This window comes from Lingula anatina, chromosome 3, assembly GCF_051362555.1.
Source record: "Lingula anatina isolate TDL-2025a chromosome 3, LinAna3.0, whole genome shotgun sequence".
In the NCBI taxonomy this organism is placed as follows: domain Eukaryota; kingdom Metazoa; phylum Brachiopoda; class Lingulata; order Lingulida; family Lingulidae; genus Lingula; species Lingula anatina.
The window spans coordinates 21,457,178-21,481,853 of NC_141769.1; the positions used below are offsets into that span (position 1 = coordinate 21,457,178).

Here is a 24,676-nt window from a genome sequence, read left to right on the forward strand (position 1 = left end):
ATTCCTCCTTACAATCGGTTTCTGGAATAGGGTTTAGCACACCATTTGACAATGTCCTAAAGCTTGCCATATGCCATCTATTGTACACATGGATGAGACATAGCATTGCTCTTACTGTTGTCTTTTGCTGTCAGTTTTTTCTATTAGAATTAGCCCTGACAAGACAGGAAGAATCAGTTCACCAAAAAAGCCATCACGCTGTATGGAAAAGGTCACCTGGAAAAACAACAATATGTTTGATAAAAGTGAAAATTAAATTCTAAAAATTGACAAATTTCCCACACTAAAATAGTTGAACAATAATTTTGATAAACTTAACCTAAACAGTTGACTATGTCTGATAAAAAGGATATTTTCAGAACATATAAATTTGAGAAATACTGAAAATGACATTGAAAAGACTGCCAAATGCGGTGCCTTAAAATAGTTAAATGTTAATAATTTTCACAAATCTTGTCCAATATTTGTGAAATTTGGACAGATGATGCATAACAATAATAAAAATCTGTGATAAGCTCATCAGTTGACTATATCTCATGAAAAACATTTTTCAGAGCATATAAATGTGAGAAAATTGAAAATGACATTGAAAAGACTGCCAAATTCCATGGCATAAAATAGTTAAACGTTAATAATTTTCACAAATCTTGTCTAAAATTTCTGAAATTTGAATAGATGATGCATAACAATAATTAAAATCTGTGATAAGCTCATCAGTTTACTGTGTCTCATAAAAAACATTTTTGAGAGCATATAAATGTGAGAAAACTGAAAATGACATTGAAAAGGCTGCCAAATTCCATGGTATAAAATAGTTAAACATTAATATTTTTCACAAATCTTCTCCAATATTTGTGGAATTTGGAGTGATAAAAATCTGTGATAAGCTCATCAGTTTACTGTGTCGCATGAAAAAGTTTTTTTTGGACAATAAAATTGAGAAAACTGAAAATGACATTGAAAAGACTGCCAAATGCGGTGCCTTAAAATAGTTAAATGTTAATAATTTTCACAAATCTTGTCCAAAATTTGTGAAATTTAGACAGATGATGCATAACAATAATAAAAATCTGTGATCAGCTCATCAGTTGACTGTGTCTCATGAAAAACATTTTTCAGAGCATATAAATGTGAGAAAACTGAAAATGACATTGAAAAGACTGCCAAATTCCATGACTTAAAATAGTTAAACGTCAATAATTTTCACAAATCTTGTCTAATATTTGTGAAATTTGGATAGATGATGCATAACAACAATAAAAATTTGTGATAAGCTCATCAGTTGACTGTGTCTCATTAAAAATATTTTTTTTGGACAATAAAATTGAGAAAACTGAAAATGACACTGAAAAGACTGTAAAATGCGGTGTCTTAAAATAGTTAAACGTTAATAATTTTCACAAATCTTGTCCAATAAATGAGAAAATTTGGATAGATAATGCAGAACAATAACAAAAATCTGTGATAAGCTTAACAGTTGACAGTGTGTAATAGAATTGTAGTTGTTTGACATTTTGTATGGAAAGAGTGAGAATTATCTAAAACATTTTTTTTTTCAATTTCACAACATCTAATTAGACTCACATTAAACATCAAATATTATGATTTGAGTTTATTTGTGTAAGAGGTGACAAATTACCCATAACTGTCCTCTGGAAAAGAATATATAACCATTTAAGACATCTCCTTACTACCAATACCAGATGCAGATTCCTCCTTACAATCGGTTTCTGGAATAGGGTTTAGCACACCATTTGACAATGTCCTAAAGCTTGCCATATGCCATCTATTGTACACATGGATGAGACATAGCATTGCTCTTGCTGTTGTTTTTTGCTGTCTGTTTTTTCTATAAGAATTAGCCCTGACAAGACAGGAAGAATCAGTTCACCAAAAAAGCCATCACGCTGTATGGAAAAGGTCACCTGGAAAAACAACAATATGTTTGATAAAAGTGAAAATTAAATTCTAAAAATTGACAAATTTCCCACACTAAAATGGTTGAACAATAATTTTGATAAACTAAACCTAAACAGTTGACTATGTCTAATAAAAAGGATATTTTCAGAACATGTAAATTTGAGAAATACTGAAAATGACATTGAAAAGACTGCCAAATGCGGTGCCTTAAAATAGTTAAATGTTAATAATTTTCACAAATCTTGTCCAATATTTGTGAAATTTGGATAAATGACTCATAACAACAATAAAAATCTGTGATAAGCTCATCAATTAAATGTGTTTAATGAAAAATAATTTTCAGAGCATATAAATGTGAGAAAACTGAAAATAACAATGAAAAGACTGCCAAATTCCATGGTATAAAATAGTTAAACGTTAATAATTTTCACAAATCTTGTCCAAGAAATGAGCAAATTTGAATAGATAATGCATAACAATAACAAAAATCTGTGATAAGCTTAACAGTTGACAGTGTGTAATAGAATTGTAGTTGTTTGACATTTTGTATGGAAAGAGTGAGAATTATCTAAAACATTTTTTTTTTTCAATTTCACAACATCTAATTAGCCTCACATTAAACATCAAATATTATGATTTAAGTTTGTTTGTGTAAGAGGTGACAAATTACCCATAACTGTCCTCTGGAAAAGAATATATACCCATTTAAGACATCTCCTTACTACCAATACCAGATGCAGATTCCTCCTTACAATCGGTTTCTGGAATCGGGTTAAGCACACCATTTGACAATGTCCTAAACTTGCCATATACCATCTATTGTACACATGGATGAGACATAGTACTGCTCTTGCTGTTGTCTTTTGCTGCCTGTTCTTTCTATAGGAATTAGCCATGACCAGACAGGAAGAATCAGTTCACCAAAAAAGCCACCATGCTGTATGGAAAAGGTCACCTAGAAAAAGAACAATATGTTTGAAAAATGTGAAAATTAAATTCTAAAAATTGACAAATTTCCAACAGTAAAATAGTTAAACATTTATAATTTTGATAAAGTTAACCTTAACAGTTGACTGTCTAATAAAAAGGATATTTTTGGAATATATAAAATTGAGAAAAATGAAAATAACATTGAAAAGACTGCCAAATTCCATGGTTTAAAATAGTTAAACATTAATAATTTTCATAAATTTTGTTCAATATTTGTAAAATTTGGATAGACGTTGCATAACAATTATAAAAATATGTGATAAGCTCATCAGTTGACTGTGGCTCATGAAAAAGTATTTTTAGAGCATATAAATGTGAGAAACTGAAAATGACATTGAAAAGACTGCCAAATTACATGCCATAAAATAGTTAAACCTTAATAATTTTCACAAATCTTGTCTAATATTTGTGAAATTTGGATAGATGATGCATAACAACAATAACAATCTGTGATAATCTCATCAGTTGACTGTATCTCATGAAAAAGATTTTTTTTTGGACAATAAATTTGAGAAAACTGAAATATATGTTGCATAACAACAATAGAAATCTGTGATAAGCTCATCAGTTGAATGTGTCTCATGACAACGTATTTTTAGAGCATATAAATGTGAGAAACTGAAAATGACATTGAAAAGACCGCCAAATTACATGCCATAAAATAGTTAAACATTAATCATTTTCACAAATCTTGTTCAATATTTGTGAAATTAGGATAGATGATGCATAACACCAATTAAAATCTGTGATAAGCTCATCAGTTGAATCTGTCTCAAGAAAAAGAATTTTCAGAGCATAAAAATGTGAAAAAACTGAAAATTACATTGAAAAGACTGCCAAATTCCATGGCTTAAAATAGTTAAACGTTAATCATTTTCCCAAATCTTGTCAAATATTTGTGAAATTTGGACAGATGTTGCATAAAAACAATAGAAATCTCTGATAAGCTTATCAGTTGACTGTGTCTTATGAAAAAGATTTTTTTTTGACAATAATGTTGAGAAAAGTGGCATAAAATAGTTAAACGTTAATAATTTTCACAAAACTTGTTCAATATTTGTGAAATTTGGAGAGATGATGCTTAACAATAACAAAAATCTGTGATAAGCTTAACAGTTGACAGTATGTGATAGAATTGTAGTTGTTTGACATTTTGTATGCAAAGAGTGAGAATTATCTACAATATTTTTTTTTTCAATTTCACATCTAATTAGACTCACATTAAACATCAAATATTATGATTTGAGTTTGTTTGTGTAAGAGGTGACAAATTACCCATAACTGTCCTCTGGAAAAGAATATATACCCATTTAAGACATCTCCTTACTACCAATACCAGATGCAGATTCCTCCTTACAATCGGTTTCTGGAATAGGGTTTAGCACACCATTTGACAATGTCCTAAAGCTTGCCATATGCCATCTATTGTACACATGGATGAGACATAGCATTGCTCTTGCTGTTGTCTTTTGCTGTCAGTTTTTTCTATTAGAATTAGCCCTGACCAGACAGGAAGAATCAGTTCACCAAAAAAGCCATCACGCTGTATGGAAAATGTCACCTGGAAAAACAACAATATGTTTGATAAAAGTGAAAATTAAATTCTAAAAATTGACAAATTTCCCACACTAAAATAGTTGAACAAAAATTTTGATAAACTTAACCTAAACAGTTGACTATGACTGATAAAAAGGATATTTTCAGAACATATAAATTTGAGAAATACTGAAAATGACATTGAAAAGACTGCCAAATGCAGTGCCTTAAAATAGTTAAATGTTAATAATTTTCACAAATCTTGTCCAATATTTGTGAAATTTGGACAGATGATGCATAACAATAATAAAAATCTGTGATAAGCTCATCAGTTGACTGTCTCATGAAAAACATTTTTTCAGAGCATATAAATGTGAGAAAACTGAAAATGACATTGAAAAGACTGCCAAATTCCATGATTTAAAATAGTGAAACATTAATAATTTTCATAAATTTTGTTCAATATTTGTAAAATTTGGATAGATGTTGCATAACAATAATAAAAATCTGTGATAAGCTCATCAGTTGACTGTCTCATGAAAAACATTTTTTCAGAGCATATAAATGTGAGAAAACTGAAAATGACATTGAAAAGACTGCCAAATTCCATGGTTTAAAATAGTTAAACATTAATAATTTTCATAAATTTTGTTCAATATTTGTAAAATTTGGATAGATGTTGCATAACAATAATAAAAATCTGTGATAAGCTCATCAGTTGACTGTCTCATGAAAAACATTTTTTCAGAGCATATAAATGTGAGAAAACTGAAAATGACATTGAAAAGACTGCCAAATTCCATGGCTTAAAATAGTTAAACATTAATGATTTTCACAAATCTTGTCTAATATTTGTGAAATTTGGATAGATGATGTATAACAACAATAAAAATCTGTGATAAGCTCATCAGTTGACTGCGACTCATGAAAAACATTTTTATGAGCAAATAAATGTGAGAAAACTGAAAATGACACTGAAAAGACTGCCAAATTCCATGGTATAAAATAGTTAAACATTAATATTTTTCACAAATCTTCTCTAATATTTGTGGAATTTGGAGTGATGATGCTAAACAATAATAAAAATTTGATAAGCTCATCAGTTTACTGTGTTGCATGAAAAAGATTTTTTTGGACAATAAAATTGAGAAAACTGAAAATGACATTGAAAAGACTGCGAAATGCGGTGCCTTAAAATAGCTAAATGTTAATAATTTTCACAAATCTTGTCCAATATTTGTGAAATTTGGACAGATGATGCATAACAATAATTAAAATCTGTGATAAGTTCATCAGTTGACTGTGTCTCATGAAAAACATTTTTCAGAGCATATAAATGTGAGAAAACTGAAAATGACACTGAAAAGACAGCCAAATTCCATGGCTTAAAATAGTTAAACGTTAATAATTTTCACAAATCTTGTCTAATATTTGTGAAATTTGAATAAATGATGCATAACAACAATAAAAATCTGTGATAAGCTCATCAGTTGACTGTGTCTCATGAAAAACATTTTTCAGAGCATAAATAAATGTTAGAAAACTGAAAATGACACTGAAAAGACTGCCAAATTCCATGGTATAAAATAGTTAAACATTAATATTTTTCACAAATCTTCTCCAATATTTGTGGAATTTGGAGTGATGATGCTTAACAATAATTAAAATCTGTGATAAGCTCATCAGTTGACTGTGTCTCATTAAAAATATTTTTTTTGGACAATAAAATTGAGAAAATTGAAAATGACATTGAAAAGACTGCCAAATTCCATGGCTTAAAATAGTTAAACGTCAATAATTTTCACAAATCTTGTCTAATATTTGTGAAATTTGGATAGATGATGCATAACAACAATAAAAATCTGTGATAAGCTCATCAGTTGACTGTGTCTTATGAAAAAGATATTTCTTGGACAATAATGTTGAGAAAACTGGCATAAAATAGTTAAACGTTAATAATTTTCACAAAACTTGTTCAATATTTGTGAAATTTGGAGAGATGATGCTTAACAATAACAAAAATCTGTGATAAGCTTAACAGTTGACAGTATGTGATAGAATTGTAGTTGTTTGACATTTTGTATGCGAAGAGTGAGCATTATCTACAATATTTTTTTTTTCAATTTCACATCTAATTAGACTCACATTAAACATCAAATATTATGATTTGAGTTTGTTTGTGTAAGAGGTGACAAATTACCCATAACTGTCCTCTGGAAAAGAATATATACCCATTTAAGACATCTCCTTACTACCAATACCAGATGCAGATTCCTCCTTACAATCGGTTTCTGGAATAGGGTTTAGCACACCATTTGACAATGTCCTAAAGCTTGCCATATGCCATCTATTGTACACATGGATGAGACATAGCATTGCTCTTACTGTTGTCTTTTGCTGTCAGTTTTTTCTATTAGAATTAGCCCTGACAAGACAGGAAGAATCAGTTCACCAAAAAAGCCATCACGCTGTATGGAAAAGGTCACCTGGAAAAACAACAATATGTTTGATAAAAGTGAAAATTAAATTCTAAAAATTGACAAATTTCCCACACTAAAATAGTTGAACAATAATTTTGATAAACTTAACCTAAACAGTTGACTATGTCTGATAAAAAGGATATTTTCAGAACATATAAATTTGAGAAATACTGAAAATGACATTGAAAAGACTGCCAAATGCGGTGCCTTAAAATAGTTAAATGTTAATAATTTTCACAAATCTTGTCCAATATTTGTGAAATTTGGACAGATGATGCATAACAATAATAAAAATCTGTGATAAGCTCATCAGTTGACTATATCTCATGAAAAACATTTTTCAGAGCATATAAATGTGAGAAAATTGAAAATGACATTGAAAAGACTGCCAAATTCCATGGCATAAAATAGTTAAACGTTAATAATTTTCACAAATCTTGTCTAAAATTTCTGAAATTTGAATAGATGATGCATAACAATAATTAAAATCTGTGATAAGCTCATCAGTTTACTGTGTCTCATAAAAAACATTTTTGAGAGCATATAAATGTGAGAAAACTGAAAATGACATTGAAAAGGCTGCCAAATTCCATGGTATAAAATAGTTAAACATTAATATTTTTCACAAATCTTCTCCAATATTTGTGGAATTTGGAGTGATAAAAATCTGTGATAAGCTCATCAGTTTACTGTGTCGCATGAAAAAGTTTTTTTTGGACAATAAAATTGAGAAAACTGAAAATGACATTGAAAAGACTGCCAAATGCGGTGCCTTAAAATAGTTAAATGTTAATAATTTTCACAAATCTTGTCCAAAATTTGTGAAATTTAGACAGATGATGCATAACAATAATAAAAATCTGTGATCAGCTCATCAGTTGACTGTGTCTCATGAAAAACATTTTTCAGAGCATATAAATGTGAGAAAACTGAAAATGACATTGAAAAGACTGCCAAATTCCATGACTTAAAATAGTTAAACGTCAATAATTTTCACAAATCTTGTCTAATATTTGTGAAATTTGGATAGATGATGCATAACAACAATAAAAATTTGTGATAAGCTCATCAGTTGACTGTGTCTCATTAAAAATATTTTTTTTGGACAATAAAATTGAGAAAACTGAAAATGACACTGAAAAGACTGTAAAATGCGGTGTCTTAAAATAGTTAAACGTTAATAATTTTCACAAATCTTGTCCAATAAATGAGAAAATTTGGATAGATAATGCAGAACAATAACAAAAATCTGTGATAAGCTTAACAGTTGACAGTGTGTAATAGAATTGTAGTTGTTTGACATTTTGTATGGAAAGAGTGAGAATTATCTAAAACATTTTTTTTTTCAATTTCACAACATCTAATTAGACTCACATTAAACATCAAATATTATGATTTGAGTTTATTTGTGTAAGAGGTGACAAATTACCCATAACTGTCCTCTGGAAAAGAATATATAACCATTTAAGACATCTCCTTACTACCAATACCAGATGCAGATTCCTCCTTACAATCGGTTTCTGGAATAGGGTTTAGCACACCATTTGACAATGTCCTAAAGCTTGCCATATGCCATCTATTGTACACATGGATGAGACATAGCATTGCTCTTGCTGTTGTTTTTTGCTGTCTGTTTTTTCTATAAGAATTAGCCCTGACAAGACAGGAAGAATCAGTTCACCAAAAAAGCCATCACGCTGTATGGAAAAGGTCACCTGGAAAAACAACAATATGTTTGATAAAAGTGAAAATTAAATTCTAAAAATTGACAAATTTCCCACACTAAAATGGTTGAACAATAATTTTGATAAACTAAACCTAAACAGTTGACTATGTCTAATAAAAAGGATATTTTCAGAACATGTAAATTTGAGAAATACTGAAAATGACATTGAAAAGACTGCCAAATGCGGTGCCTTAAAATAGTTAAATGTTAATAATTTTCACAAATCTTGTCCAATATTTGTGAAATTTGGATAAATGACTCATAACAACAATAAAAATCTGTGATAAGCTCATCAATTAAATGTGTTTAATGAAAAATAATTTTCAGAGCATATAAATGTGAGAAAACTGAAAATAACAATGAAAAGACTGCCAAATTCCATGGTATAAAATAGTTAAACGTTAATAATTTTCACAAATCTTGTCCAAGAAATGAGCAAATTTGAATAGATAATGCATAACAATAACAAAAATCTGTGATAAGCTTAACAGTTGACAGTGTGTAATAGAATTGTAGTTGTTTGACATTTTCTATGGAAAGAGTGAGAATTATCTAAAACATTTTTTTTTTTCAATTTCACAACATCTAATTAGCCTCACATTAAACATCAAATATTATGATTTAAGTTTGTTTGTGTAAGAGGTGACAAATTACCCATAACTGTCCTCTGGAAAAGAATATATACCCATTTAAGACATCTCCTTACTACCAATACCAGATGCAGATTCCTCCTTACAATCGGTTTCTGGAATCGGGTTAAGCACACCATTTGACAATGTCCTAAACTTGCCATATACCATCTATTGTACACATGGATGAGACATAGTACTGCTCTTGCTGTTGTCTTTTGCTGCCTGTTCTTTCTATAGGAATTAGCCATGACCAGACAGGAAGAATCAGTTCACCAAAAAAGCCACCATGCTGTATGGAAAAGGTCACCTAGAAAAAGAACAATATGTTTGAAAAATGTGAAAATTAAATTCTAAAAATTGACAAATTTCCAACAGTAAAATAGTTAAACATTTATAATTTTGATAAAGTTAACCTTAACAGTTGACTGTCTAATAAAAAGGATATTTTTGGAATATATAAAATTGAGAAAAATGAAAATAACATTGAAAAAACTGCCAAATGCGGTGCCTTAAAATAGTTAAACATTAATGATTTTCACAAATCTTGTCAAATATTTGTGAAATTTGGACAGATGATGCATAACAATAATAAAAATCTGTGATAAGCTCAACAGTTGACTGTGACTCATGAAAAAGAATTTTAAGAGAAAACTGAAAATGACATTGAAAAGACTGCCAAATTCCATGGTTTAAAATAGTTAAACATTAATAATTTTCATAAATTTTGTTCAATATTTGTAAAATTTGGATAGATGTTGCATAACAATTATAAAAATATGTGATACGCTCATCAGTTGACTGTGTCTCATGAAAAAGTATTTTTAGAGCATATAAATGTGAGAAACTGAAAATGACATTGAAAAGACTGCCAAATTACATGCCATAAAATAGTTAAACGTTAATAATTTTCACAAATCTTGTCTAATATTTGTGAAATTTGGATAGATGATGCATATCAACAATAACAATCTGTGATAAGCTCATCAGTTGACTGTATCTCATGAAAAAGATTTTTTTTTTGGACAATAAATTTGAGAAAACTGAAAATTACATTGAGAAGACTGCCAAATTCCATGGTATAAAATAGTTAAACGTTAATAATTTTCACAAATCTTGTCCAATAAATGAGAAAATTTGGATAGATAATGCAGAACAATAACAAAAATCTGTGATAAGCTTAACAGTTGACAGTGTGTAATAGAATTGTAGTTGTTTGACATTTTGTATGGAAAGAGTGAGAATTATCTAAAACATTTTTTTTTTTCAATTTCACAACATCTAATTAGCCTCACATTAAACATCAAATATTATGATTTAAGTTTGTTTGTGTAAGAGGTGACAAATTACCCATAATTGTCCTCTGGAAAAGAATATATACCCATTTAAGACATCTCCTTACTACCAATACCAGATGCAGATTCCTCCTTACAATCGGTTTCTGGAATCGGGTTAAGCACACCATTTGACAATGTCCTAAACTTGCCATATACCATCTATTGTACACATGGATGAGACATAGTACTGCTCTTGCTGTTGTCTTTTGCTGCCTGTTCTTTCTATAGGAATTAGCCATGACCAGACAGGAAGAATCAGTTCACCAAAAAAGCCACCATGCTGTATGGAAAAGGTCACCTAGAAAAAGAACAATATGTTTGAAAAATGTGAAAATTAAATTCTAAAAATTGACAAATTTCCAACAGTAAAATAGTTAAACATTTATAATTTTGATAAAGTTAACCTTAACAGTTGACTGTCTAATAAAAAGGATATTTTTGGAATATATAAAATTGAGAAAAATGAAAATAACATTGAAAAAACTGCCAAATGCGGTGCCTTAAAATAGTTAAACATTAATGATTTTCACAAATCTTGTCAAATATTTGTGAAATTTGGACAGATGATGCATAACAATAATAAAAATCTGTGATAAGCTCAACAGTTGACTGTGACTCATGAAAAAGAATTTTAAGAGAAAACTGAAAATGACATTGAAAAGACTGCCAAATTCCATGGTTTAAAATAGTTAAACATTAATAATTTTCATAAATTTTGTTCAATATTTGTAAAATTTGGATAGATGTTGCATAACAATTATAAAAATATGTGATACGCTCATCAGTTGACTGTGTCTCATGAAAAAGTATTTTTAGAGCATATAAATGTGAGAAACTGAAAATGACATTGAAAAGACTGCCAAATTACATGCCATAAAATAGTTAAACGTTAATAATTTTCACAAATCTTGTCTAATATTTGTGAAATTTGGATAGATGATGCATATCAACAATAACAATCTGTGATAAGCTCATCAGTTGACTGTATCTCATGAAAAAGATTTTTTTTTTGGACAATAAATTTGAGAAAACTGAAAATTACATTGAGAAGACTGCCAAATTCCATGGTATAAAATAGTTAAACGTTAATAATTTTCACAAATCTTGTCCAATAAATGAGAAAATTTGGATAGATAATGCAGAACAATAACAAAAATCTGTGATAAGCTCAACAGTTGACAGTGTGTAATAGAATTGTAGTTGTTTGACATTTTGTATGAGAAGAGTGAGAATTATCTAAAACAATTTTTTTTTCAATTTCACAACATCTAATTAGCCTCACATTAAACATCGAATATTATGATTTGAGTTTGTTTGTGTAAGAGGTGACAAATTACCCATAATTGTCCTCTGGAAAAGAATATATACCCATTTAAGACATCTCCTTACTACCAATACCAGATGCAGATTCCTCCTTACAATCGGTTTCTGGAATAGGGTTTAGCACACCATTTGACAATGTCCTAAAGCTTGTCATATACCATCTATTGTACACATGGATGAGACATAGTACTGCTCTTGCTGTTGTCTTTTGCTGCCTGTTCTTTCTATAGGAATTAGCCATGACCAGACAGGAAGAATCAGTTCACCAAAAAAGCCACCATGCTGTATGGAAAAGGTCACCTGGAAAAAGAACAATATGTTTGAAAAATGTGAAAATTAAATTCTAAAAATCGACAAATTTCCCACAGTAAAATAGTTAAATATTTATAATTTTGATAAAGTTAACCTTAACAGTTGACTGTGCCTAATAAAAAGGATATTTTCGTAATATATAAAATTGAGAAAACTGAAAATGACATTGAAAAGCCTGCCAAATGCGGTGCCTTAAAATAGTTAAATGTTAATAATTTTCACAAATCTTGTCCAATATTTGTGAAATTTGGATAAATGACTCATAACAACAATACAAATCTGTGATAAGCTCATCAATTAAATGTGTTTCATGAAAAATAATTTTCAGAGCATATAAATGTGAGAAAACTGAAAATAACAATGAAAAGACTGCCAAATTCCATGGTATAAAATAGTTAAACGTTAATAATTTTCACAAATCTTGTCCAAGAAATGAGCAAATTTGGATAGATAATGCATAACAATAACAAAAATCTGTGATAAGCTTAACAGTTGACAGTGTGTAATAGAATTGTAGTTGTTTGACATTTTGTATGGGAAGAGTGAGAATTATCTAAAACATTTTTTTTTTCAATTTCACAACATCTAATTAGCCTCACATTAAACATCAAATATTATGATTTAAGTTTGTTTGTGTAAGAGGTGACAAATTACCCATAATTGTCCTCTGGAAAAGAATATATACCCATTTAAGACATCTCCTTACTACCAATACCAGATGCAGATTCCTCCTTACAATCGGTTTCTGGAATAGGGTTTAGCACACCATTTGACAATGTCCTAAAGCTTGCCATATGCCATCTATTGTACACATGGATGAGACATAGCATTGCTCTTGCTGTTGTTTTTTGCTGTCTGTTTTTTCTATAAGAATTAGCCCTGACCAGACAGGAAGAATCAGTTCACCAAAAAAGCCATCACGCTGTATGGAAAAGGTCACCTGGAAAAACAACAATATGTTTGATAAAAGTGAAAATTAAATTCTAAAAATTGACAAATTTCCCACACTAAAATGGTTGAACAATAATTTTGATAAACTTAACCTAAACAGTTGACTATGTCTAATAAAAAGGATATTTTCAGAACATGTAAATTTGAGAAATACTGAAAATGACATTGAAAAGACTGCCAAATGCGGTGCCTTAAAATAGTTAAATGTTAATAATTTTCACAAATCTTGTCTAATATTTGTGAAATTTGGATAAATGACTCATAACAACAATAAAAATCTGTGATAAGCTCATCAATTAAATGTGTTTCATGAAAAATAATTTTCAGAGCATATAAATGTGAGAAAACTGAAAATAACAATGAAAAGACTGCCAAATTCCATGGTATAAAATAGTTAAACGTTAATAATTTTCACAAATCTTGTCCAAGAAATGAGCAAATTTGGATAGATAATGCATAACAATAACAAAAATCTGTGATAAGCTTAACAGTTGACAGTGTGTAATAGAATTGTAGTTGTTTGACATTTTGTATGGGAAGAGTGAGAATTATCTAAAACATTTTTTTTTTCAATTTCACAACATCTAATTAGCCTCACATTAAACATCAAATATTATGATTTAAGTTTGTTTGTGTAAGAGGTGACAAATTACCCATAATTGTCCTCTGGAAAAGAATATATACCCATTTAAGACATTTCCTTACTACCAATACCAGATGCAGATTCCTCCTTACAATCGGTTTCTGGAATCGGGTTAAGCACACCATTTGACAATGTCCTAAAGCTTGCCATATACCATCTATTGTACACATGGATGAGACATAGCATTGCTCTTGCTGTTGTCTTTTGCTGCCTGTTCTTTCTATAGGAATTAGCCATGACCAGACAGGAAGAATCAGTTCACCAAAAAAGCCACCATGCTGTATGGAAAAGGTCACCTAGAAAAAGAACAATATGTTTGAAAAATGTGAAAATTAAATTCTAAAAATTGACAAATTTCCAACAGTAAAATAGTTAAACATTTATAATTTTGATAAAGTTAACCTTAACAGTTGACTGTCTAATAAAAAGGATATTTTTGGAATATATAAAATTGAGAAAAATGAAAATGACATTGAAAAAACTGCCAAATGCGGTGCCTTAAAATAGTTAACGGCCATTCCACGAAAAGGGGTACAATTCCAAAACAAGAAATGCAGTGATATGAACTTTGCAAAACTGGAAAACTTTTTATATTATTTTGATGAAGAGGTATTCAGAGAGTAGTAGAAGAATTTTAACCCACACCATTACTGTATTTAAAGAAATATGCACGTGTAAACATGGTACAGTATTTTTTTCGTTACGGAGGTTAGGTAACATCTAAATTAGGTTATATTTCAATCATGCCAAAGGTCACAGGCTCCATATTTGATTCAATTATTAAGATTTTGTATGTATTCAAAATATTATTGCCCATTTAAGATTTCTCTTCAATTATAGAAAATGCAGTGCAAACACATTGATAATAAGTGGCCCGTTTTCTTTAAATACAAAGCCTGAGATATTCCAATTTAAATATTTTATTAATCATTGGGGACAGACTTTCTTTTTTATCATTCTATTTGTTTATGAACAAAGTACAATCAATCTATTATGATATGAGCATTGATCAATGAGCACACACATATCCAATGTTCAAATGAAAAATGAGTAATTTCGTAACGGAGGTTAGGTCATTAATAGCGATCATATTTGTTTTGATATTTCTTAGCTTAAAGTAGACTTTAGAGGCTGAATTCGGAATTTGTAGTATTACAGATACGACAAACGTTACATAATAATAAAACATTAAACCTACATGTACATGATCGCAGCTATAGGCAGTAAAAAACAACACAATACCCGAGAAAGTTGATGTATACAATCAAGTAGGCCGACAATGGACACGTGTTTGCGGATAATTGTCCATTTAAAGTTACTGGAAGCATCTAGAAGATGTTAAAAACTATTATGTGCTACTGAAACAGTAAAATAGGGCCTAATAACCCCGCAGTTCTACCTGATAAATACAAGCGTTGCTTCAATGCTTAATATATTTCGCCATATGTCTCCCGCGAAAATAATGTCTGCTACATGTACGCTAGTACTGATGTCAGCTAGTACCATTTTTCTTGCCAAGACAGTCCTGAAAACTCCTCATTTCGCTTAAAATCAGAATGATAAGTTCAAAAAGGCATCGTCAAGTGACAAATGGAAATCAATTTGAAAAAACAAATCACGGTTTACCCTCGATTTTATAGCAAACTCGAGTAAAAACTTAAATGGTTAGCTTATCTTGATAGAATTATCAGCTATATATGTATATTTTATATCTATATTAATACGGGGTAATGTCTTTAACAGCAAGCCGTATGAATGCATACTACATCAGAACATAGAAGTAGAACTACTTCTATGATCAGAACTAACTCACAAAACCACAGAAATAACGTTTTAAAGTATTAACAGTCATTTTTATAACAATTAACTTATTTCGGTAACGGAGGTTAGCATAACGGATGCAAGGTGACACGCACTCTTTTTCAGTTTTTATCCTCGGGATAACTTTGCATAACAACTGAATGAATTTTTTAGGAAGAAGTTGGTCCTTGCTTAACAAAAATTATGTTTTTAACTTTCTAAAACAACATTTTCTTCAAATTTGGTCCGTTACTGAGGTTAGGCTCTTAAATGCGACACCCCGACTTTTGTGAGTTAACATTCTCTATGATGGAACGCATCATTCAAAATTAACAAATAGCACTGTTTTATTAAACTTCATGTATTAAGAGTTTGAAAAATGCACAGGAAGGCCATTTAAGAGCATTTTCTTTTATTCTTACACTGAGTTAAAAAAGCGTTACGGAGGTTAGGGGTTACTGAGCGACATTAATTAAAATATGACAGTGACGTAACTAACCAACAAATTCGACAGAGAACACCATGTATGATAAAAAGAAACATGAATTCAAATTAGTTGAGGACTAAAAACACTAAAATACGGGAAAATATAAACTTTTTCTTGTGGCAAATCAGCTATAATACCGAAGCGACACGTCGAAATCGTGCTTTTTGCGGCATATAGACCCCCGGGGTTCCCGTTAAAGCAAGTGGTACTATATCAATTGTTGTTTTTTAAGTAGAACGCATCGGGTCCTGCTAAAAAAGGCTAAAAAAAGCCAAATTGCAGATGCTTTTACTACTGAAAATAAGCTGCGACAGGTATTATTCAGAATTGTACCCTTTTTCGTGGAATGGCTGTTAAACATTAATGATTTTCACAAATCTTGTCAAATATTTGTGAAATTTGGACAGATGATGCATAACAATAATAAAAATCTGTGATAAGCTCAACAGTTGACTGTGACTCATGAAAAAGAATTTTAAGAGAAAACTGAAAATGACATTGAAAAGACTGCCAAATTCCATGGTTTAAAATAGTTAAACATTAATAATTTTCATAAATTTTGTTCAATATTTGTAAAATTTGGATAGATGTTGCATAACAATTATAAAAATATGTGATACGCTCATCAGTTGACTGTGTCTCATGAAAAAGTATTTTTAGAGCATATAAATGTGAGAAACTGAAAATGACATTGAAAAGACTGCCAAATTACATGCCATAAAATAGTTAAACGTTAATAATTTTCACAAATCTTGTCTAATATTTGTGAAATTTGGATAGATGATGCATATCAACAATAACAATCTGTGATAAGCTCATCAGTTGACTGTATCTCATGAAAAAGATTTTTTTTTTGGACAATAAATTTGAGAAAACTGAAAATAACAATGAAAAGACTGCCAAATTCCATGGTATAAAATAGTTAAACATTAATAATTTTCACAAATCTTGTCCAATAAATAAGAAAATTTGGATAGATAATGCAGAACAATAACAAAAATCTGTGATAAGCTTATCAGTTGACAGTGTGTAATAGAATTGTAGTTGTTTGACATTTTGTATGAGAAGAGTGAGAATTATCTACAATATTTTTTTTTCAATTTCACATCTAATTAGACTCACATTAAACATCAAATATTATGATTTGAGTTTGTTTGTGTAAGAGGTGACAAATTACCCATAACTGTCCTCTGGAAAAGAATATATACCCATTTAAGACATCTCCTTACTACCAATACCAGATGCAGATTCCACCTTACAAGCGGTTTCTGGAATAGGGTTTAGCACACCATTTGACAATGTCCTAAAGCTTGCCATATACCATCTATTGTACACATGGATGAGACATAGTACTGCTCTTGCTGTTGTCTTTTGCTGCCTGTTCTTTCTTTAGGAATTAGCCATGACCAGACAGGAAGAATCAGTTCACCAAAAAAGCCACCATGCTGTATGGAAAAGGTCACCTGGAAAAAGAACAATATGTTTGAAAAATGTGAAAATTAAATTCTAAAAATCGACAAATTTCCCACAGTAAAATAGTTAAATATTTATAATTTTGATAAAGTTAACCTTAACAGTTGACTGTGTCTAATAAAAAGGATATTTTCGGAATATATAAAATTGAGAAAACTGAAAATGACATTGAAAAACCTGCCAAATGCGGTGCCTTAAAATAGTTAAACATTAATAATTTTCACAAATCTTGTCTAATATTTGTGAAATTTGGACAGATGATGCATAACAATAATAAAAATCTGTGATAAGCTCAACAGTTGACTGTGACTTATCAAAAAGAATTTTAAGAGCATATAAATTGAGAAAACTGAAAATGACATTGAAAAGACTGCCAAATTCCATGGTTTAAAATAGTTAAACGTTAATAATTTTCACAATTCTTGTCTAATATTTGTGAAATTTGGATAGATGATGCATAACAACAATAGAAATCTGTGATAAGCTCAACAGTTGACAGTGTGTAATAGAATTGTAGTTGTTTGACATTTTGTATGAGAAGAGTGAGAATTATCTAAAACAATTTTTTTTTCAATTTCACAACATCTAATTAGCCTCACATTAAACATCGAATATTATGATTTAAGTTTGTTTGTGTAAGAGGTGACAAATTACCCATAATTGTCCTCTGGAAAAGAATATATACCCATTTAAGACATCTCCTTACTACCAATACCAGATGCAGATTCCTCCTTACAATCGGTTTATGGAATCGGGTTAAGCACACCATTTGACAATGTCCTAAAGCTTGCCATATACCATCTATTGTACACATGGATGAGACATAGTACTGCTCTTGCTGTTGTCTTTTGCTGCCTGTTCTTTCTTTAGGAATTAGCCATGACCAGACAGGAAGAATCAGTTCACCAAAAAAGCCACCATGCTGTATGGAGAATGTCACCTGGAAAAAGAACAATATGTTTGAAAAATGTGAAAATTAAATTCTAAAAATCGACAAATTTCCCACAGTAAAATAGTTAAATATTTATAATTTTGATAAAGTTAACCTTAACAGTTGACTGTGTCTAATAAAAAGGATATTTTCGGAATATATAAAATTGAGAAAACTGAAAATGACATTGAAAAACCTGCCAAATGCGGTGCCTTAAAATAGTTAAACATTAATAATTTTCACAAATCTTGTCTAATATTTGTGAAATTTGGACAGATGATGCATAACAATAATAAAAATCTGTGATAAGCTCAACAGTTGACTGTGACTTATCAAAAAGAATTTTAAGAGCATATAAATTGAGAAAACTGAAAATGACATTGAAAAGACTGCCAAATTCCATGGTTTAAAATAGTTAAACGTTAATAATTTTCACAATTCTTGTCTAATATTTGTGAAATTTGGATAGATGATGCATAACAACAATAGAAATCTGTGATAAGCTCAACAGTTGACAGTGTGTAATAGAATTGTAGTTGTTTGACATTTTGTATGAGAAGAGTGAGAATTATCTAAAACAATTTTTTTTTCAATTTCACAACATCTAATTAGCCTCACATTAAACAATGAATATTATGATTTAAGTTTGTTTGTGTAAGAGGTGACAAATTACCCATAATTGTCCTCTGGAAAAGAATATATACCCATTTAAGACATCTCCTTACTACCAATACCAGATGCAGATTCCTCCTTACAATCGGTTTATGGAATCGGGTTAAGCACACCATTTGACAATGTCCTAAAGCTTGCCATATACCATCTATTGTACACATGGATGAGACATAGTACTGCTCTTGCTGTTGTCTTTTGCTGCCTGTTCTTTCTTTAGGAATTAGCCATGACCAGACAGGAAGAATCAGTTCACCAAAAAAGCCACCATGCTGTATGGAGAATGTCACCTGGAAAAAGAACAATATGTTTGAAAAATGTGAAAATTAAATTCTAAAAATCGACAAATTTCCCACAGTAAAATAGTTAAATATTTATAATTTTGATAAAGTTAACCTTAACAGTTGACTGTGTCTAATAAAAAGGATATTTTCGGAATATATAAAATTGAGAAAACTGAAAATGACATTGAAAAAACTGCCAAATGCGGTGCCTTAAAATAGTTAAACATTAATAATTTTCACAAATCTTGTCTAATATTTGTGAAATTTGGACAGATGATGCATAACAATAATAAAAATCTGTGATAAGCTCAACAGTTGACTGTGTCTTATCAAAAAGAATTTTAAGAGCATATAAATTGAGAAACTGAAAATGACATTGAAAAGACTGCCAAATTCCATGGTTTAAAATAGTTAAACGTTAATAATTTTCACAAATCTTGTCTAATATTTGTGAAATTTGGATAGATGTTGCATAACAATTATAAAAATATGTGATAAGCTCATCAGTTTACTGTGTCTCATGAAAAAGTATTTTTAGAGCATATAAATGTGAGAAAACTGAAAATGACATTGAAAAGACTGCCAAATTCCATGGCTTAAAATAGTTAAACGTTAATAATTTTCATAAATTTTGTTCAATATTTGTGAAATTTGGATAGATGATGCATAACAACAATAAAAATCTGTGATAAGCTCATCAGTTGACTGTGTCTTATGAAAAAGATTTTTTTTGGACAATAATGTTGAAAAAACTGGCATAAAATAGTTAAACCTCCCCAGGGAGGCGAGATTGTACACAGCGTGTTTTGACCAGTTGTATACTTGTTATATGTATGTACATATTTGTAAAGTCTAACGAACATATTCATATGGAGTTTAGACTTAAAATAAATATATTATATTATTATATTATTAAACGTTAATAATTTTCACAAAACTTGTTCAATATTTGTGAAATTTGGAGAGATGATGCTTAACAATAACAAAAATCTGTGATAAGCTTAACAATTGACAGTATGTGATAGAATTGTAGTTGTTTGACATTTTGTATGCGAAGAGTGAGAATTATCTACAATATTTTTTTTTCAATTTCACATCTAATTAGACTCACATTAAACATCAAATATTATGATTTGAGTTTGTTTGTGTAAGAGGTGACAAATTACCCATAACTGTCCTCTGGAAAAGAATATATACCCATTTAAGACATCTCCTTACTACCAATACCAGATGCAGATTCCTCCTTACAATTGGTTTCTGGAATAGGGTTTAGCACACCATTTGACAATGTCCTAAAGCTTGCCATATGCCATCTATTGTACACATGGATGAGACATAGCATTGCTCTTGCTGTTGTCTTTTGCTGTCAGTTTTTCTATTAGAATTAGCCCTGACAAGACAGGAAGAATCAGTTCACCAAAAAAGCCATCACGCTGTATGGAAAAGGTCACCTGGAAAAACAACAATATGTTTGATAAAAGTAAAAATTAAATTCTAAAAATAGACAAATTTCCCACACTTAAATAGTTGAACAATAATTTTGATAAACTTAACCTAAACAGTTGACTATGTCTGATAAAAAGGATATTTTCAGAACATATAAATTTGAGAAATACTGAAAATGACATTGAAAAGACTGCCAAATGCGGTGCCTTAAAATAGTTAAATGTTAATAATTTTCACAAATCTTGTCCAATATTTGTGAAATTTGGACAGATGATGCATAACAATAATAAAAATCTGTGATAAGCTCATCAGTTGACTATATCTCATGAAAAACTATTTTCAGAGCATATAAATGTGAGAAAATTGAAAATGACATTGAAAAGACTGCCAAATTCCATGGCATAAAATAGTTAAACATTAATAATTTTCACAAATCTTGTCTAATATTTGTGAAATTTGAATAAATGATGCATAACAATAATTAAAATCTGTGATAAGCTCATCAGTTTAATGTGTCTCATAAAAAACATTTTTGGGAGCATATAAATGTGAGAAAACTGAAAATGACATTGAAAAGACTGCCAAATTCCATGGTATAAAATAGTTAAACATTAATATTTTTCACAAATCTTCTCCAATATTTGTGGAATTTGGAGTGATGATGCTAAACAATTATAAAAATCTGTGATAAGCTCATCAGTTTACTGTGTCGCATGAAAAAGTTTTTTATGGACAATAACATTGAGAAAACTGAAAATGACATTGAAAAGACTGCCAAATTCCATGGTTTAAAATAGTTAAACGTTAATAATTTTCATAAATTTTGTTCAATATTTGTAAAATTTGGATATATGTTGCATAACAACAATAGAAATCTGTGATAAGCTCATCAGTTGACTGTGTCTCATGAAAAAGTATTTTTAGAGCATATAAATGTGAGAAACTGAAAATGACATTGAAAAGACTGCCAACTGGGTGCCTTAAAATAGTTAAACATTAATCATTTTCACAAATCTTGTTCAATATTTGTGAAATTAGGATAGATGATGCATAACACCAATTAAAATCTGTGATAAGCTCATCAGTTGAATCTGTCTCAAGAAAAAGAATTTTCAGAGCATAAAAATGTGAAAAAACTGAAAATTACATTGAAAAGACTACAAAATTCCATGGCTTAAAATAGTTAAACGTTAATCATTTTCGCAAATCTTGTCTAATATTTGTGAAATTTGGAGAGATGTTGCATAAAAACAATAGAAATCTGTGATAAGCTCATCAGTTGACTGTGTCTTATGAAAAAGATTTTTTTTGGACAATAATGTTGAGAAAACTGGCATAAAATAGTTAAACGTTAATAATTTTCACAAAACTTGTTCAATATTTGTGAAATTTGGAGAGATGATGCTTAACCATAACAAAAATCTGTGATAAGCTTAACAGTTGACAGTATGTGATAGAATTGTAGTTGTTTGACATTTTGTATGCGAAGAGTGAGAATTATCTACAATATTTTTTTTTTCAATTTCACATCTAATTAGACTCACATTAAACATCAAATATTATGATTTGAGTTTGTTTGTGTAAGAGGTGACAAATTACCCATAACTGTCCTCTGGAAAAGAATATATACCCATTTAAGACATCTCCTTACTACCAATACCAGATGCAGATTCCTCCTTACAATCGGTTTCTGGAATAGGGTTTAGCACACCATTTGACAATGTCCTAAAGCTTGCCATATGCCATCTATTGTACACATGGATGAGACATAGCATTGCTCTTGCTGTTGTCTTTTGCTGTCAGTTTTTTCTATTAGAATTAGCCCTGACAAGACAGGAAGAATCAGTTCACCAAAAAAGCCATCACGCTGTATGGAAAAGGTCACCTGGAAAAACAACAATATGTTTGATAAAAGTGAAAATTAAATTCTAAAAATTGACAAATTTCCCACACTAAAATAGTTGAACAATAATTTTGATAAACTTAACCTAAACAGTTGACTATGTCTGATAAAAAGGATATTTTCAGTACATATAAATTTGAGAAATACTGAAAATGACATTGAAAAGACTGCCAAATGCGGTGCCTTAAAATAGTTAAATGTTAACTAGAGGATCAGAGAGGCGATACCGCCTCCGAATATTGTACCACCAGCTGGAGCAAGCGCATTCGTATAGACCCGCACATACACAAAATAAGGGACACAGCCACCAGTCTTTTGCTTGACAAGCTGTAAAAATGCAATCAACAAGAATTTTCAAAATATGCAAAAAAATATATCAAAAGTTCATCAAAAGGTAGGTGAAAGGTCAATTTCACAGTAAGATTGCCAGTATATGACTTCCTATTCAACTTCAAAAGTAACTTTGGACCTATCTCTGCCAGTTTTGGAGATAAAAAGGAAGCAAAATTTTCAAAGTTCAGTTCATGGTGAAAAGTAGGTCAAAGGTCAATTTCAAGGTCACATTTAGATTGCCAGTGTATGACTTCCTATTCTAGTTCAATAGTAACCATGGACCTATCTCTGCCAGTTTTGGATATGAAAGGGAAGCAAAATTTGCAAAGTTCAGTTCATGGTGAAAAGTAGGTCAAAGGTCAATTTTAAGGTCACATCAAGATTGCCAGTGTATGGCTTCCTATTCAACTTCAATAGTAACTATGGACCTATCTCTGCCAGTTTTGGAGATAAAAGGGAAGCAAAATTTGCAAAGTTCAGTTCATGGTGAAAAGTAGGTGAAAGGTCAATTTCAAGGTCACATTTAGATTGCCAGTATATGACTTCCTATTCAACTTCAATAGTAACTATGGACCTATCTCTGCCAGTTTTAGATATGAAAGGGAAGCAAAATTTGCAAAATTCAGTTCATGGTGAAAAGAAGGTCAAAGGTCAATTTCAAGGTCACATTTAGATTGCCAGTGTATGACTTTTTATTCAAGTTCAATAGTAACTATGGACCTATCTCTGCCAGTTTTGGAGATAAAAGGGAAGCAAAATTTGGAAAGTTCAGTTCATGGTGAAAAGTAGGTCAAAGGTCAATTTCAAGGTCACATTTAGATTGCCAGTGTATGACTTCCTATTCAAGTTCAATAGAAACTATGGACCTATCTCTGCCAGTTTTGGAGATAAAAGGGAAGCAAAATTTGCAAAGTTCAGTTCATGGTGAAAAGTAGGTCAAAGGTCAATTTCAAGGTCACATTTGGATTGCCAGTATATGACTTCCTATTAAAGTTCAATAGTAACTATGGACCTATCTCTGCCAGTTTTGGAGATAAAAGGGCAGCAAAATTTGCAAAGTTCAGTTCATGGTGAAAAGTAGGTCAAATGTCAATTTCAAGGTCACATTTGGATTGCCAGTATATGACTTCCTATTAAAGTTCAATAGTAACTATGGACCTATCTCTGCCAGTTTTGGAGATAAAAGGGCAGCAAAATATGCAAAGTTTAGTTCATGGTGAAAAGTAGTCAGGCGGCTCAGTCCAAATTTTATCCAGAATTGTGCAAAAGATGATAACAGCATGAAATTTTCCACGATGAATGACCATTGGGTGTTTGTCAACCCCCTGATCCAAAATAGATGAACACCCAATGGTTATTCATCGGGGAAAGTTTCATGATTTTATCATCTATTGCACAATTCTGGAAAAAATTTGGACTGAGCCACCTGACTATACCGTACTGCACATTTTGCTTTCACCACCAATATGTACTTTTTGATAGCGTAACTTGAATACCGTTTGG

At 30.4% G+C, this 24,676-nt stretch overlaps 1 long non-coding RNA gene across 3 annotated transcripts in view; it reads right to left on the minus strand.

Annotated features, from left to right (window-relative positions):
* Positions 1 to 18,033, minus strand: part of LOC147763068 (uncharacterized) — a 30,765-nt gene extending 12,732 nt beyond the window's left edge. For 2 of the 3 annotated variants that reach the window (XR_015333457.1, XR_015333456.1), the window contains exons 1-2: positions 9,338 to 18,033; positions 2,622 to 2,875 (exon numbers count right to left, since the gene is read on the minus strand). This is a non-coding gene — a long non-coding RNA (uncharacterized LOC147763068). The remainder of the gene's footprint in view (positions 1 to 2,621; positions 2,876 to 9,337) is intronic. The other variant, XR_015333458.1, reaches the window with a different exon arrangement.
* Between the last annotated feature and the right edge of the window lie 6,643 nt (positions 18,034 to 24,676).